Source organism: Chaetura pelagica, unplaced genomic scaffold (genome assembly GCF_000747805.2).
Source record: "Chaetura pelagica isolate M959 unplaced genomic scaffold, ChaPel_1.0 scaffold420, whole genome shotgun sequence".
NCBI classification, from domain to species: Eukaryota; Metazoa; Chordata; class Aves; order Apodiformes; family Apodidae; genus Chaetura; species Chaetura pelagica.
In genome coordinates this window covers 2,189,927-2,206,698 of record NW_009951919.1, presented here as the reverse complement: position 1 = coordinate 2,206,698, position 16,772 = coordinate 2,189,927, and positions in this window count along the sequence as shown.

Genomic DNA, 16,772 nt, shown 5'->3' with positions numbered 1-16,772 from the left:
TTTCCCTCACAAACCTAAGGTTGCATAAAGGAGCAGCAGTAAAAATATCCAATTGCAGAACCTTTTTTAGCAGTTAATATTCAAGATTATCCTGGGATGTCTTTGCTGTTTTCTGCAGTACGTTATAAACCTCCTTCTTTCTTATTTCAAAAGTGTTCCCCAGAGGACCTGAAAGTCTCCTACTCTCCTGAGCCAAACCAGCAGTGTGGTGTTGGTGAGGGCTGAGCTGCTCTGACCAAAGACTCCTGTCCTGCACCAACAGCATCTGCTTTCTCTTCTGCCACGGACTCAGTCCCTGGAGGACTCTGACAACTGCACCAGTTCAATCAAATCCAAAGACCATTTTGCTATTTCACTCCACCATCTAAGAGCACCTCAGTAGTTCCCATGCTGGTGTTAGACTATTTCACCAATGACATTTTTCAGATTGAGCTGAGAGAACAATTTATTCCCCTTACCCACACGGGGGTGGTGGGTGTGAAGGTGCTTCTCAGGTGGGAAGGTCTGGATTCCCACCCAGCTGTGCCTGCTTCCAGGAGCAGAGTTTGATGACTCCACCCATACAAATGGATTCTCAAGTTTTACAGCACAGAACTCTCCAGTTTGCCCCAAGCTGGGCAAGACTATAAGGAAATGATGTGAAGGGCTTCAGTGACTTCAGTTTCTTATCCAAAGTGTAAATTCAATTGGGAAATAGAAGGATGTTACATTCAGAGAGGAAGCTGATCTCTTTCTCCAGAAAAAAACCAAACAGGTCCACATTTCCTATAGATGGCTGCCAGTTAATTTATCTAACTCATCTTGTGTAACTCTCCAGGGACCTGCTAGGTCAGACCTGCTGATTTCCCTGACCTGCCAGTCCAGCTTGCCCACTGCCAGACCCTGCAGACATCACTTGGAAGCTTGAGAAACCACCACCAAAGGAAAACCTTTTAAGGGATGCAGAGTTTATCCCAAACTGTTCTCTAAAATACATGGGCCATCTTCATACCTCCAGTTACAATTCCACTGGGACAACTGGGGCAGACCAGAAAAGAGCAAAGACCACCCCAAAGGTCAATGTGATGGGTGTGAATCACACCCTGGGGGGTCAGCCCCAGGTCTCACAGATGAGGGATGGCAACTACAGTTTATGCCTGCAGAGACTTGACAGGAGAGGCTGAGGAGTGATGGCTTCACACACAGAGTGACACATGGCAGGGGGAAGAATCTGGGACATCTTCCTCTGGGAAATGTGCAGTTCCTCCCATCTTCCTCTGGAGAAGAGCTCTGGGGAAACTGCCAGGGATGGCAGTTTCAGCAGATGCCCTCACTAAAGGTTTCTGAAGACAATCTGGAGCAGCTGTCCAGCTTTCCTCCAAAAAAGGTGGAGAAGGAAAGAGAAACTCCTACATCCTCTTCCCTGGGTGAATGGAGAAATTGCTGAAAAGACCTGAAGACATCACCACAAAGTGCCTAAAAACATGTGTGGAGCAGCACTCAGAAATGGAGCCCCCAACCTTGGACTCATCTTTTCTGGGGCCCAAATAAAAACCAGAAGTGTGACTTCCCCCAAAACCAGCCTGAAAAAGTGGGAGGGAGATCTGGTGTTGCTGCATCTCAGGACTTGCAGGCGAGGAGGCTCATGGTGCTTTTCAGCTTGGCAAGAACCAGGGAACTGGTTTTGATAAACAATATGGATACAATTGAACCTTCAGACAAGTATTTGTTGCTGGCTGCTTTTAGGGATTTATACTCTCCATGCATCTACATAAAACCTGATCTCTAGATGCAGAATATCATGAGTCTCCAGTGTCCTGATTTGAGCCAGGATGAAGTCAATATGTGGGGAGACTGGTTTTTCAGTGCAAATAAATGGTGTTGCTTATCTGCCTGCATTAGGGAGAATGGCCCATGAATTAATTAAACTAATGAGGTTCACAATGTGTTGTGTAACTCAATGATCCTGCCCTCATGGTGCCCAGGTTTGGTCTGCTCAGTGTTCCCCTGGATGTGAAGCCCTGAAACCTACGTTGGAGTCACATGCTGATTTTCCCTGATATTCTTCATCCAATTAAACCAGTTAGGAGATGGATGCCTTGGATTTATTGGGAAAAAAACCCTTGTGTAAGACACAGCTGACAGAAGGAACTGTCAGGGAGAGCTGTGGACTGCCTGGTATGGAAAGGCACCAGTTGGCAGAAGCTTTTAGTGTAAAAATATGCAAAGCAAGAGGGAAAGGAATGAAAGGCTTGGCCACATGATGGCATCCTTCCCCCTGGCAGTGCACGGCCCTGTGCTGCTGGCTGCCTTGGAGCTGCCAGACCATCTCTTTCTGCCTTGCTCCATTCAAACCCCAGCCCAGGTTTCCTGCCAGACCAGCACACGGTCCCTTCCCAAGAAAGCAGCCCCACGCAGGTGATTTTGGGGTGACCCTGCCCATGGTTTCCCTAGCCCAGAGGTGGGTGGCAAGCCCTGGATGCACCCCTTAATGAGGGCATCACCTTGTTAGCATTCCCAGACAAATGAAGCAAAGCAACACCAGGCTGCAGGATGAGGGGTTTGAGGGTGGCAGGAGGTGGAGCTGATGCTGGGTCAGGTGCAGCAGGGCTGGGACCAGCAGCATTAGAGGCACAGCACGTTCTGGCACGGTGGTACCCGTGGCTCTGATGGATCTCTGCAGACCCCTGACCACGGAGCTCAATCAGTAACAGCCTTGATTTGGAGGTGGTGGGTGCCTGGTGTGTCACTGAAGAAAGAGGTGCAGTGGTGGGGGTGGGTGACACCACGGGGGCTCAGCCCCAGGCCTCAGAGAAGAGGGATGACAATTACAATTTGTGCCCACAGAGACTTCACAGGTCTGTGCCTCGTGAATTCTTTTCAGGGCTAATATCAACATCATTAACCATAGACAGTAATTAGGATCTAATCCTCTCCAGGGACCTGCTAATGGGAGTTTAAAACACTGCCTGGCCTGGCAGCAGCCACACATCCTCCTGCCCCACAGCCCTTGTCTGGGGCACTGGCTGCACTTGGTGCTGGGTCTGGCCCTGACTGACCCAGAGGGAAAACCCCCCATGTCAGCAGCACGGGACATGGACCTGCTCCTCTGTCCATGCTGTGGTCACAGTGACCTGCCATTGGTGGCACCTTCCCCATCACCACACATGCTGGGGTGGGAGAAGCCACCTGCTTGAGAGCTTGCTCACAGGTGTTTACAGAGCCCCACGGTTCTGAGATAAATGCAATAAATCCTGAAACTGGTGAAAAATGAGAAGGGAGACCAGAAGAACTAAGGATACTTTTGTGCTTTTCTTTCCTGGAATATGAAACCAGACTCAGACCTGTCATGCCTTAAATGAGTCTGTAATTGCCTGACTTGCATGCTGCTGGTGGGGTTCCAGCTCTTACAACACCCTGTGTTACTTCATGAGCTGCTGCCTGTGTAGCTGTTTTTCCCAGGTTGTACACTGTGTAGTACTATGGAAGGAAAAAAGGTAACAGCAACTTAGTAAGCCAGTTAAAACCAAACCAAAATAAAAACAACAATAAAAAAACCAAACAAAACCACCAGGACCTAATTTCCCAGTGAAAAGGTACTTTTCTAGACAACAGGCCTGATGTGAAGGAAGGTTTTCCATGCTGGGAAAAGCCTCAAGGTGCCCATGGAGTGCAAGGTGGTAGGGCCTACCATCAGGGGGGCTATAGAAGGGGGTCACCTCACTCCCCTGTTTCTGCATCCCCACTGCTGCTGGGCACCTGTAACGTCCTTGAGTCCTTCTCCCAGGCAGGAGCTCTCCCCCTGTGGTTTTGTGCCAGCTGAAGTCCTGCCTGAGATGGCAGGCTGAGATTTTCTCATGCCTTAAGAGTCCCAACCTTGCATCTCCACACTGTGAGATCACAGTCCCCATCTCGGTTTCTCTCTTCCTGTTGCACTCTCAGACAGACCAGTAAGTGACGTCTTTGTAGGCATTAAGATATATTATATCTCCTTGGTATCTCCTGAGGTGGGCTCCAAAGGGAATTAGGACATGCAGCAAGGGGAAATTACAGTAGTTACACTGATTTTTGAAGCAGTTTTCTAAAAGTGTAGATCCTGTGACAGCTCCAAAATCAGATACTGGCAGAACAACCAACCTGTAAGAGCCACACATGGAGCAGCAGGAGAGGATCTTCTCAAGGGGTTTTAAAGGTCTCACATGAGGTTTCACTGGAAGATACAAAATGCTGGATACATCAAGAAATCCTTTCTTACTATAAAAATGAAATACTAAAAAAAGTGAAATACTAAGGCTACTGGACCATAGAACACCCAATCTCTGAAAAGATAATGAAGGTCCTCTTGAGTGAGGATAACCTTGGGTCAGAAGGAGAAATGTTTGGAGAAACAAGAACCTTGTAACTGGGGAAGCCCAGGCTGAGACTGGCTTCAAGACTGGCACAGACATGGCCTCAGCTGGCCAAAGCACCAGGACACACACAGCTCATCTTCATGGATTGGACCAGCTGGTGGTTTGTTCCCTCACGTTCACCATCCCTGGAGGGATTTCAAAGCCATGTAGATGTGGTGCTGAGGGACAAGGTTTAGTGGTGGATTTTGCAGCATGCTGGGTTAATGGCTGGACTTGATGATCTTAAAGGTCTCTTCCAAACAAAATGATTCTATGATTCTACATTTCAGAACATTTTAGCTCTAATGTAGCTTACTTTACACACAGTATAGAAAATTCTGCCAACTCCTGTAGAAGAGGGCCAGCCCAGTCTTGCTCAGGCAACTAGGTGTGAACTAGTATCTCCTTATTCAATTGGGGCAGCTGTGCTTCAATCAAGCAGCTGGCAGGAGTTTTTTCAATGCTTCCAGCATGAAAACAAAGCTGCAATGCATGCCTGGCTGGTTGAGGACCCTAACATAGCCATGGAGTGGAGGTTTTGTGCTGCCTGTTCATCCTACATGTTCAACCTTCCTCTGCAGGCTGTGCTGAGAGGGAAATCCAGCACCCAAGGGTGATCTCACAGTGGGACAAACAAGGAAGGGCGAGTGGATTTGTGATCTGACAGCTCTGCAATGTTTCTCTTTCTGCTGTGAAAGTGGTCAGGCCCATGAGAGGGGATGCTGAAGTGAGAGCAATAGCAGGAAGACTTTAAAATACAAGAGAACTGGTGACCTTTGTGGACAATTCCTGTTCTCCTCTGCATACTTCTGGAGGCTGGTTGTGAGATGCTATGTACTGTGTGAAATGCCCAGCATGGCTGGCATGTTGCCCTCAGAGCCTTTTGCTTTTAGATGTCTCGGTTCTCACTACATATCACTGCAGCATGGCAAGCCTGGATGCACTGCTAGAAATCCCAGGAAGGTTCTGGTGCCTAGTCTATTGCCAGAAACAAGAATGACTTGCAGCTCTGAAGATCCCCCTCAGGTTTGCTCCCCCACCTCACAGCTCCTGAGCACCACTAGTTTTGGTTAGTTAGTTTAAATGGTTTCAAATGACTTCAGACTCTTCTGAAAGTAGTGGGGGCTCCACTACCTACAGAAGCTAACTTGAGTCCTGAGGACTTCTGGTGGTCCATCTGCTAGGACAGAGCAGAAGGTGTGGCTATCAGGAGGTGCCACTGCCCTCCTCAAGCTGGCTCATGAGATGTTCCCACAGTTCATCTGGTTTTATGCCTTCCTGTCACACATAATCTTGCTATTACTATGCTATGGTTTACTCTTTTGTGAAAGAATTATAATGACCATGTTTTCCTTCATTTCTACACTGGCATATGTCATCTTTATGCAAAAGAAGGGAAAAACATTGCTTCAAGCCTCCTTATCTCTGGAAAATGAAACTGTCAATAGCATCTCTTCATTTGTATTCTTTGCAAGCTCTTGCATCTTTATCAGTTTACACAGCAAGTGTAAAACAAGCTGGTATGTTATCTGGGTGCTCTTCTACAGGGAATCTTTTTCTACACTGAAAAACCCCAAACTGTACAGACACTACAGTGGGATGCAAATTCTCTCATGATAACTCAGAAGATCTGAAGGTTCATGCTGACCAGGCTAAACAGTTATTTGGAAACTGGAAATTTGAGTGGCATTTTCAGTCAATCCACTTCTCTCCTAAATAGTTACATTTAAAGAGAATATATCCCAAAGTATTTACACATAAACCAAAAATATACAGGACATGGGATGAGGATTTCCAAGGAGCCAGAGAAAACTACTTGGAAGATACCACAGAAATATATTGTGGGAGTTTTGTGTGTTCACCTTTCCTAAATACCTGTTCTAAGCTGGAATCTCTCTACATTTTTGGCCTGTGTTGCTTGAAGAGAGATTAAGGAAGAGGAACAGAGGGAAATCAGATACCTAGACATGAGGACAACATTTGAACTGCTGATTGTCTTTCACACACAAATGACAACATATTTGTGACAGCAAATTGCAGCAGCTGGTGGTAAAAATGAACACTTTTAAGATACCAAAACCAAGTGATTAAAGATGACATTTTAAAAGTTGGTCTTTTTGCTGAGAGGGCAGCAAATACTAATTTCCACTGTCTTTTGATCAGCCTCTAAATGCTGGAATGGGGCCTAAACTCTACCAAGAGAAACTGTAGCTGGTACCACTTGCTTCTGTGCCCAATTAGCTGTTGCTCTGACCAATACATGGAGGGTTCTTCCTCTGCTAGCTTGATTTCTTGGGATTTCTGGTTCACTGTAAATTGAATAGAGCTTCTCTGGGGACCTGTTTGCCCTGGAACAATGGCAGCATGAGATGGATCTCACTAAGCAATCAAAGAGAAATGAAGAGATGCAGAGCCAGGCCTGGCACTGCTGGCAGATAGAGACTGCAAGGAGGAGCTGGGGGCTCAGGGAGCAGCTCTGGAGGTGCTGCCATCCTGATTTTCAACTAGTCACAAAAATACAGATCTTGGCCTTTTGGGTGGTAGGCCTGGGAAGAAGTTATCTCATCTGCTTGCTGTCCAGTGAACACCTCATGTATGCAAAGATCCTAATTATGCACCTTGCATGCAATTCATGCCACTAATCACTTTCACTTACAGAGCATGGCAGCTGCCCCTGGGATATCATACCTCAGGGGAAGGGGCCCTAGGGACACTGCTTAGTGTATCAGATCTGGTAAAATCCTTGCAAAGACAGAGTGTAGCAATTACTGGGCAAAATGTGATTTCTAATTAACATTCTGAAAAATAAGAAGCAGTAGAAACTGCCAGTTGTCACAAAAAGCCCCTTGCTCCTCTTTCCTCATGGCTTGTTACCATATTCCTTGCACAACCTTGGCTAAATCAAAGAAACTTGTGACTTCTTTCCTATACAAAACACGTCAAATCATCTTTCAACCCTCTGAGAAACAAAGTGTTCCACACGTTACACATAATTTATTTCCTTCAGGGATTTATGCTTTGAACTAGTTGCAGCTCTTGCCGTGGGGCTTTACTGGGTGACGAAACAGACAGCAAAGAGCCCACTGCTTTGCTTGAGCAAAAAGCTCTTTCCTCAAGGGACACCTACACGTCATGGGAATCTTTCTACTGCTTGTCAGGGAACCACAGGCTCTTGATCCAAAATCAATATTTTTAGCCCAGTGCCTTGAAAGATGCCTCTGCCTGAGTCGTACTTGATACCCTTCTGTGCATCCGGGGATCATTACCCAGCCTCTGCCATCTTCAGCTTGCCAAGGGAGGGCTTCTGGCTTCTTCTAGGTATTCCCTAAGGCATGTGTGAAAGCTGTAGCTGCATAATGGGATGTTCACTTCCCACGTTAAGTCACCGAAGAAGGAACGTCAAAGAAAAGGCGAGGGAGCATCCGCCCCACCCTGGAGCTGGTGCTGGGTGTGCAGGCAGTGAGGCAGGGCAGGAGCAGCAGGCAGAGCCTCCTCTGCTCTCCAGACAGGCAGCAGGGCTGTGCTCAGCCTGATCAATTCCTGGGCAATAGGCAAATGCCAGAGAAAAATCCAACAAATTGCAACCTGCTGTTTTCTTTTTCCAGGACAGTTTCCACCGAGGGATCGTGCTCACCCTTCAGCTAGACTGACCAGCAGGAGGCTCAAGCTTTTGGAGAAGATCTTTGAGGTATAACAGAAGGGAAGCTTAAAAGTCAACTCTGGGGATCTGGAAGAAATCTGAAGGGCTCCTGCTTGCCCTGTCAAGGTGTGAAACCTTTGTGGCCACCTAAAGCTCTAGCAGATATTCAACCTGGTTAGGAGACTCCATCAAAGAGAATTTCCATGTTAATAACATCTTGGTGGCCTTGGACTCCTTTTGCATCCATTCCTTTCTGCTTAAAAGGGAATGGGTGGAGTGTTGTTTGCAGGCAGTGTTTGCACTCTGAGGGCCCAATCCTTAACTGCACCCTGGTGCATTTGCACTTGGCAGAGGTGGGGTCACAGTCAAGGACTTTGGGGTCACCCTCCAGGGGCAGCATCTGTAACTCAGGGTGACAGCTTCTCCAGGCAGTGCTCCACAACTTGGGCAGTTTGTCTATCTGCTCAGAGTCCTGCAGCCTTCCCAGCTGTTTTTGGAAAAGGTCCTGCTTGGAATCCAAGGGCAAGCCAGCCTGTAGCCTCTCAGTTTATTTTCTCAGGAACTCTGGCGATGCTGAACTTTATTGTGTCTTTGCTTTCTTGGAACCCTAATTTACATAAGCATAGGAGTCAAAACCCACATTTGAGGAAAAAAAAAAGCTTTTGTAGATTTTTTTAACCAGTGTTTCCTGTTGTGGTGTGATATCATAATGGTCAAATTAATCACTTCTGAGGAGCATTTGTGAATTTCCACAGTACTAAAGTCAAGTCATGGCAGTAGGTGACTCAATTCCACGTTTGATTTCTCTAAAAGGCTGTCCAAGCTAGTGGGAAAAAATAGTGGGCACCTGGTATCAGTTTTATAATTGGGTTTTTCCATATTAGAATGGGAATTTTGTGAAGACTCAATTAAAAGGAGTGTCCTCCTATTCTCCTGTCACCCATCAGACTGAGTTGGGCATGAAGGCCAGCATGCTGTCATACATTCTCTTCTCCTTTTTGCTGCTCTCTGTGCAAGCACAGAATTGCAGTGTCCGTGAAATTATCCGGCATACAAAACATCTGCTTGTAAGTGGCTCTTTGGCACCTTCATTCTGTAAAGCTGCATGCTTGGAAAGTAGATGATAATAAATACTGATTTCTCATTTGTTATTCTTGCAGGGGGAAAGTTCTGTAGGTTGCCCATGTAGGGAGACAGCTGTCAGTGTGAGTACATTGTTTTTGAGAATAGCATGAAATGAAACAATAATGTTCTTGAGGCTGGATTTTAATGCTCCATCTTTTCCTTTTCAGTCGTGTTCATGTCTTCCCATTGCTGAGGTAAGTTTGGTTTTTTTTAAGCTACTGTAGTTGTTAAATAAGTGCAGCATTAACTGAGTCTTGGTTTGTTCACTTTGCTCCTTAGAGAACTTTTGGTTATGAGGCAGATTTTGGTAGACTAGTAGCAGGAAAACTGGGTTTGTTGGGGAGTGAAGGAGAAGTCCTCCCTTTATTAGCACAATCAGAACCAAGCCCAGAGTCAGGCTGAAGTCCTCTGTGAGCTTGACTTAAAAATCAAGAGACACAGGTTCTGGCTTTGAAAATCTCTGCAAGACTCTGTTTTATGGTTGGAGGCCAAAGTACTGAGTGAACCTGGGCCAGAGGTGTCAGGCCTTGGATGCTCAGCTCTTGGTGTATCCAAAAAACCATTTCATTTTCTGAGCCTTGTCAGACATGGTGAAACCCAACATTAGCTGAAACCAGCCTTCAAAGGAGTAACTTTTAGGGCTTGAGGTTTTCTGAGAGATGTGACAGGTGTTCCTTAGGGCATACATGATTATTTGATGGTTTACAAACCCCACAAAGTTCTTTTATCAGTTTTCAATAGAAAGGAAAATATGCTACATTTGTGACGTGCTGCCACATTAAGCAATACCTATTTCTTCTTTCTTTAGACAAAAACATGCATTCTAGCTTTTTCTAACACCTTCTTTGTTCAACAGCCTGGCCACGAGTTGGCATGCTTTGTGGAAGGAACAGAACACATGCTGAACGTGTCTTCAAACAGAATAATTAGAAGGCTTAATCTAACCTTTCAGACTCAACTGGATAGGAAACTCTGTGAAGTAAGACTTCTCTTACTTTTCTATAGATCTTTGCCTATCTTTTACAAAAGAAATTATTTTATTTTATTTTTTTAATAATCTAAGTGTTTGTAGCTAAGTGTTTGATTCATTTCAATTGTGTTTTAATGACTGGTTTTATGCAGAGGCCAGATGTGGTAGCTGCAACATGTTTGAGGGGATGGAAGGCTGTGAACATTGGCAGAGGAAGCAGGGAGATTGGCTTCTGCCCCACTCCATCTTTCCCCTTCTCCAAACCCCTTAGCATCAGGACCTTTAAACACAGATCTCTGGGGGAAGAGTTTTATTGAAAATTGTTTTTCTATTGTCTTTTCTCAAAAATGTGTTTCTACACTAAGTAGTGATGCTATAAAAGCAAGGAGCAGGGGTGCAGAAGCAGCGTGGCTGGGGACAGGCAGGCAGAGACCCCTCCTCTTCTGGAGCATTCACTATACCTAAGCTGCAGTTTCTTCAAGGATACTTGGGCATGAAATTCTGCTGTGACCTGCAGCATCTTCAGACTTGTGATGATGCTCAGGAAGTCTCTGGGATCCCCAGATGCCTTGTCTGAGGCAATGAAACAGCCTTTATTTACATACTGAGCAAACCTGTCGTGTGATTCAATGAGACACAGAAGATGATGATGCTGCAGTGTCTTGAGTTCCTTTTAGTAGCTTCAAAGGGGAATGTGGTTAGACCCATTGTCCTCATCTCACCTAGCTTCTCATTCTGCTGTGGCTGCCCTGGTTACTGACCTGGACAAGCCCAGCTTAAATTACTTCAACAATAACTGTACGACAGCTCAGCTGTCACCACAAAAACCCATTCTTACACTTACTGCTCAAGGAACAGTTCTTTAGGAATTGTTTTTGAAATCCTTGCTTAGCTCCAAGGACTGTGCATTTGAACTGTCTGATCTAAACCCTTTATTTTTTTATGAAGCTTTTGGTAACCCAATCTTCACTCTTTCTTCCATCACAGAACCTGGCACGTGGGAATCAATGCCAGTACAAGACCAAGGGAAGTGTGAAGGAATTTTTGAATAAAATCCTGATAACCTATCAAGCAATCAGTAAATCTAGAGCTTAAAAAAAATGTAAAAGGCTTAAAAAAAAAATAATCCCAAACACTCTTCAATAAGAAGAGGGAACAGAAAAGTTATTTATTGTATTTATTGTCCACCTGAAGCATAAAAGGTAGAAATACCTACTGCTAAGCCAATAAAACTGGAATTTACCTGAGCACCTAAAGTATCTGAGTCTTCATTTGGTATGTTTTGTACTTGGTGAAAGGTTTGAACATCCTGTGTTCATATCAGTGGGTGTCAAAATGTTTCTCCAAAGCTCTGGTCCAACAGTTTCTCTCACGTGAGATGCTACAGAAAATGCACTTGTTCTTGTCCACAGCTTCAGTTTGTGCCTGTTTCCCTGCCTGTCTCCAACACCTTGTTGCCACAGAACTCCAGGGCTTCTCTTCCCATGCACTGACATGTTCTTGACCTCTTGTTTTCTGAAATATTTGTGGACTTCAGACAGAAATTCTGTGTTTCCCTTCTGCATCAGTTCTATATTTTGATAATATCTACACTCTGTGAGTTATCTCCTTTCTTGCAAGGTTGCAGACTTTCCTGCCCATAGCCACTTTTTTTTCTTCTAAATATTCAGCAGCAGAGAACTCAGGAGCAGCTTCACATATTCATACAAGACCATACTCGGGGTTAATTACAAGTCCTTCAAGGGCTTGTGTATTTGGAACGTGTTGTGGGCAACTTTTTCTTTCTCAGGATGTATTTAACACTGGCTTTGAAGATCTTTCTGTAGTGCTATGAGCTCAGATGTGCTTCTCTTTCACCTTTCCACTCAGCTCAACAGAAACAACAGAGGCAAAAAGGAACTTTAGTTGAAAAAAACCCACCATATAAGGTGGGAGATGCTTATCTCAGCCACCTATTCCAGCCTTATTAGTAGTTTCTTAGCACTCTTCACGCAAGGGGAAATCCCAAACAGGTGACAGAACATCAGATTTCATCTCTCTTGGGCCTCACAGAGGAACAAAAGAACATTGCAACTGGGCTGGTCTTTGAGATGGAGTAATTTCTTCACCAACTCCACTGGAGGATGGTGGATTTCTTAGACTTCGAGCTATAGACACAAGCATATAATTCCCTTTCCTTTCTCAGCATAACATGTTCTATTGATGGGAGGAAGATGTTTCTAGGATTAAAAGCATGATGGAAACCCTCATCAACTGCATGAGCATTCCTAAGGTTTCCACTAAGATGGGCTTGGGTGAAAAGAGAGAACTAGATAATAGAAAATGCATCTGATACAACTATATAAAGGAGTTGAACTTATGTAATACGTATGTGTTTTTTTAACGGGTTTCTGCCACCTCTTTCAAATATGATAAGAAGATAACAAATACTGGAATGCACAAGATTATCTCTGAGGTAATGCTTATGCAAATGAGATCAAGAAATAACACAACTATTTTGCCTTTCTCACATTTTCCTATCTTCCTATATCTTTTACTCCGAGTTCTTGCCAGGCTGGCAAGAGTCACTTGCAGTCAGTCAGCCTCCAGTCAGTAATTTTGCAAAAACCCTTGCACAGAATTTGAACAACAAACCAAACTTACTAAACCACAGAAGATACATCTGCAAAATGCCTACTCATCTGATCCCTGGGTTTGCAGGCTGCCTAAGAGAAATAATCATGGTGTGTTTAAAGCTTTCGGTGCAGAACTGGGAAATAAGTGCCTCCACTGCCACCTATCCTTGGAAACATACCCCTTGCACCTCTGAGCTGATGCAGTTTGTTGCATTGGTGACCTCCCTCAAACCTCTGATCTAGAACCCATGAAATGCAAGTCCTCTATCCTTGAATATTTTAGCCCTCTGTCTCCCTATGGGCACATTCAGGTCTTCTACATGGGACTCTTAATGCCCTGTGAGGCTTTGCAAGCCCCAGGGCAGCCCTGTGGGAAAGGCTGGATGTCTCTTGGCAGGACCCAACATCCCTTCAGCCAGTCCTGGTCCAGCCCCTGAGCAGATGTGGGATCCATTGAATGCTCAGGGGCGTCTCTCTCTCATGAGCTTGGTTCAAAATAGGGTTGTGAAACTGCCAGATAAAAACAACAGGAAACTAATCCATTGAGTTGCTTAATTACTGTAACAAGCACTTTTTCCTGTTACCTCAATTACCTTTCTCTAGCAGCTGTCTCATGCTATGCTCTGATGGAGAGGATGTGGCACAGGGCAGGGGGACAGGGGACGTGGAGAGGGGCAGACATTTGGTACACAGGGTGACTTGTCTGCACAAGTCCATTATATTGTGGAACAGATTTACAACAGGGAATCAATAACCAACCATGATTTTAGGACAGGGTCCTTCTTCCAGCCTTTCCACCTGTCCAGATGTCCATGGCAAGGTGTGACCTTGTTTTCAAGTATGCACAGCCCCACACTGGCCTTGCTTCTGTGGCTCCCATCAGGAAAAGAAGGCTCTGAACACTACTCACTTTATGGTTTCTGAGACTGAACCCCTTGATGTCTGAGGATTCAGAACAGGAGTGGCTGCTTTCTGCAAAGTGGAAAGAAGCACGATTATCTCTGTACACAGCAACTCCTTCTTTGGGACTGTCTGTCCCAGGAGAGGTAGGTGTCAGAAAGGTGTGTGCCAACCCCATACCACCAATACCATGTGATCTTCCCCACTGTCATGAAGTAATGCTGAACTGAATGCTGGAAGTGACCTGAAAGCACCTGAGAAGCTACTTCACTCTTCAGGAAGAAAGAATTCCCCCAATCCTGCTGCAGCAGCCACCACACAACCTTTCCTTGAGTGGCTCTGTGGCTGCTGGCAGCAGGCAGTCAAAAACCCATTCACCAGATCTGCTGCTCCATGGCAGTGTTTTCTTAGAACATGCCCTTCGTAGCATTGGCTATTACAAGACTTCTAGTATTGTCTTCTGATACCCAACTAGAACAGCTTTATAAGCTTGAGTCCCTGCTGTGATCCTCACCAAGGCACAAGCACAGCAGCAGAGCTAAAGCTCTTGTGCTCCAGTCTGCTCTCCCAGACCTCCATGACCTGCTGCAGGACAAGCCCAAGCCCTAAGCACTGCCCAAGATCCAATAAGAAGCTGAAGCTCAAATGACAGAGAGGCAACTACTGGTTTAGAAGATATTTTTGGAGGGACTATAACTGCTCCAGTGCATCTAGTATGTTCGTATTTTTGTCTGAGTCTCTTGCACCCCATAAGAACAAGTCTGGTAAATGCCATGCAATGGGAAGGAGAGGCACTGGGCTGCCATTCAGATGCTTGCCAGCCATAAATCACACTTGTCATTTAAAAGCTGTTTCATATAATTCGTAGCAGAAAACTGATCTTATCTGAGTAATCTTCACAACACCCTCCTGATGCATGTGGACAAGCCTCATGCTTCTAGCTCTCCAGAAAAGTAAGGGAACAAGAGTTTGGTGAGAAGGAGAACTCATTCCTCCCCAATACTCTGCATTTTATAATAGCCTGAAGACTGAGAATGTTTGCTTGCAGAGCTCAACACCCAGCAGGGTTTAACATTGCCAAGACATACATGGCAGCACACACAGTGTCAGGTGGTGCTACTGGGAAGGCAAAAGCCAAAGGAACTACCATTTCCAGCATGTTTTCCCCCCAGATAAGCCTGTATCTGCCCATGGCTGGTTATAGTTCCCTTCCCATCTTCTCTCTTGGTCTCCCACTTTCAATTCATTCAATTAAAAACCCTCCAAAAGTTAGAATTAAAAATTTCCAGGACTTTTCTGTGCATCTCTCATGGAAGCAACCACGGTGACCTGTAAATTACAGGCTCTTCATGGACACGTGCTTCCTAGGGCAAGTTCAAGCCCAGTTCAAACAGTGACCTTTTGTTGTCTCGTATGGAAATGACCCTGAATGGTCACACTGCTGTTCTGAGGTACAAGATAAATATGGTCTCCTTCTTGTTGAGACACAGGATGGATTCTAGCTCATGAGCAGCATGGTTCAGGCAAACAAAGGAGTGAAAGGGCTGGAAAGAGAAGGCAAAATGCTTCACTGACTCAACACCTACATTGCCATGATGGCCTTTTTCTCTTGATTCACATAGTGGCTTTAAAAATGAAAGATGCTTACCACAGAGCAGTGTGTCTCAATTCTTTCTGCTATCATCAATCTAGTAGTGCAGTAATACACAAAACAATCCTAAGATTTTATCAGGTTATAATCTAGAAAAAGTGACAATAAATTAGAAACTATCTTAAAGGCATTTTTCCATGTAAAATATCAATGAGATTTCTTCTTACTCATGTCAGAAACAGCATCATCAGGAGGCTTCACAAGAAAAGAGATGCCCTTGATTTGTTTATTGCATTCATATTGCTAGTTTTTAATTTGATAACATTCAGACTAACTACATGTTTTCCAGGGATAACAGGTCAACAAAAAGCCCAGGAGTGAGGGGTTTACCCCTGACTCCCCACAAAACTGGAATTGTAAAAGAGCAAAATGAGAGGGAAATCATGACTTAAGAGATGCAGATAATGATCAGCCTACTTCTAGCTTTGCAAACAGCCTGTGGGAGAGAAGAGAGATGTTCTGTCTGACACTGACTTCAGGAAGGATATAAATCAGCCATTGAGATACAAGATTGTTCCATGGTAGCAGAAAAAGTTTCTCACTCTCATTTTGCCTTGCTCCCATACACCTGACATCATAAGATTAAATAAAAGGAAAGCATGAAGACTTCATGGTCCCCAGGGACCACAAGGTATTTTCAGCAACGTTGAGCAATAAGAAATTAAGGAAAGGAATGAAAAGTACAAAAATATATGAAGTTATTATCACCTGTTTAGAGGCAAGCACCCCTAAGGACCAGTTGTTTTAGCAGATCTAACAATGATTTCAGAAAACAGGCATTTAGGACACACTGATCCCCTTCACTGGTCACTGACTGAAGCAGCAAAAGTTGTAGCACAATTCTGGGGAACAGGGAAGGGAAATTTAGGTGGTTCAAAGTGTGGTCTCCCTGCTCCTTGTAGACTCTGTGATACTGATGGGCCACAGAGGACAAGATGGGCAGATGAAGGAAAATTTTATGTAGCTTTCACCATTCCAATAATCATCTTAGTGATCTCTGTGCAATTAGGAAAAGCTACGTGTGTATAGCACACATTCTGCATATTTCAATATAGTATTTCAACAAGGAGGAAAGATACATGGCAAGAAACTGGCAGACTTCTTGGGTTAGGTGGGAGCTGTGGCTCAGTGTTTGCAGCTGTTCTTGCCACCCTGCATCAGCTTAGCTTTGTGTCAAACCTTGGGGCAGATGAGAACACCAGAAGATCCCAATGGCTGATGGAAATGCTGTTCTTTGCTTATTGCCTCCTGGACGTGTCCAGCAAGTAGAAAATACTTGGGCAGTGGAAAAATCTGGTTATGGGGAACTAGAGTTTCCCAGGCAGTAAACTGAGAAATCCCCTTGCATTGAGGGGAAACCACCAGGGAAGTGGAGCAGTGTGGGTGACACAGCAGCAAGAGGTGTGTACTGCAGGGATGCTCTGCTGCAGCCCCACGACTGCAGGGAGCAGGGCAACACCTTCTCTAGAAAACAACAGAGAATTTTATCTTTCTCTTATTT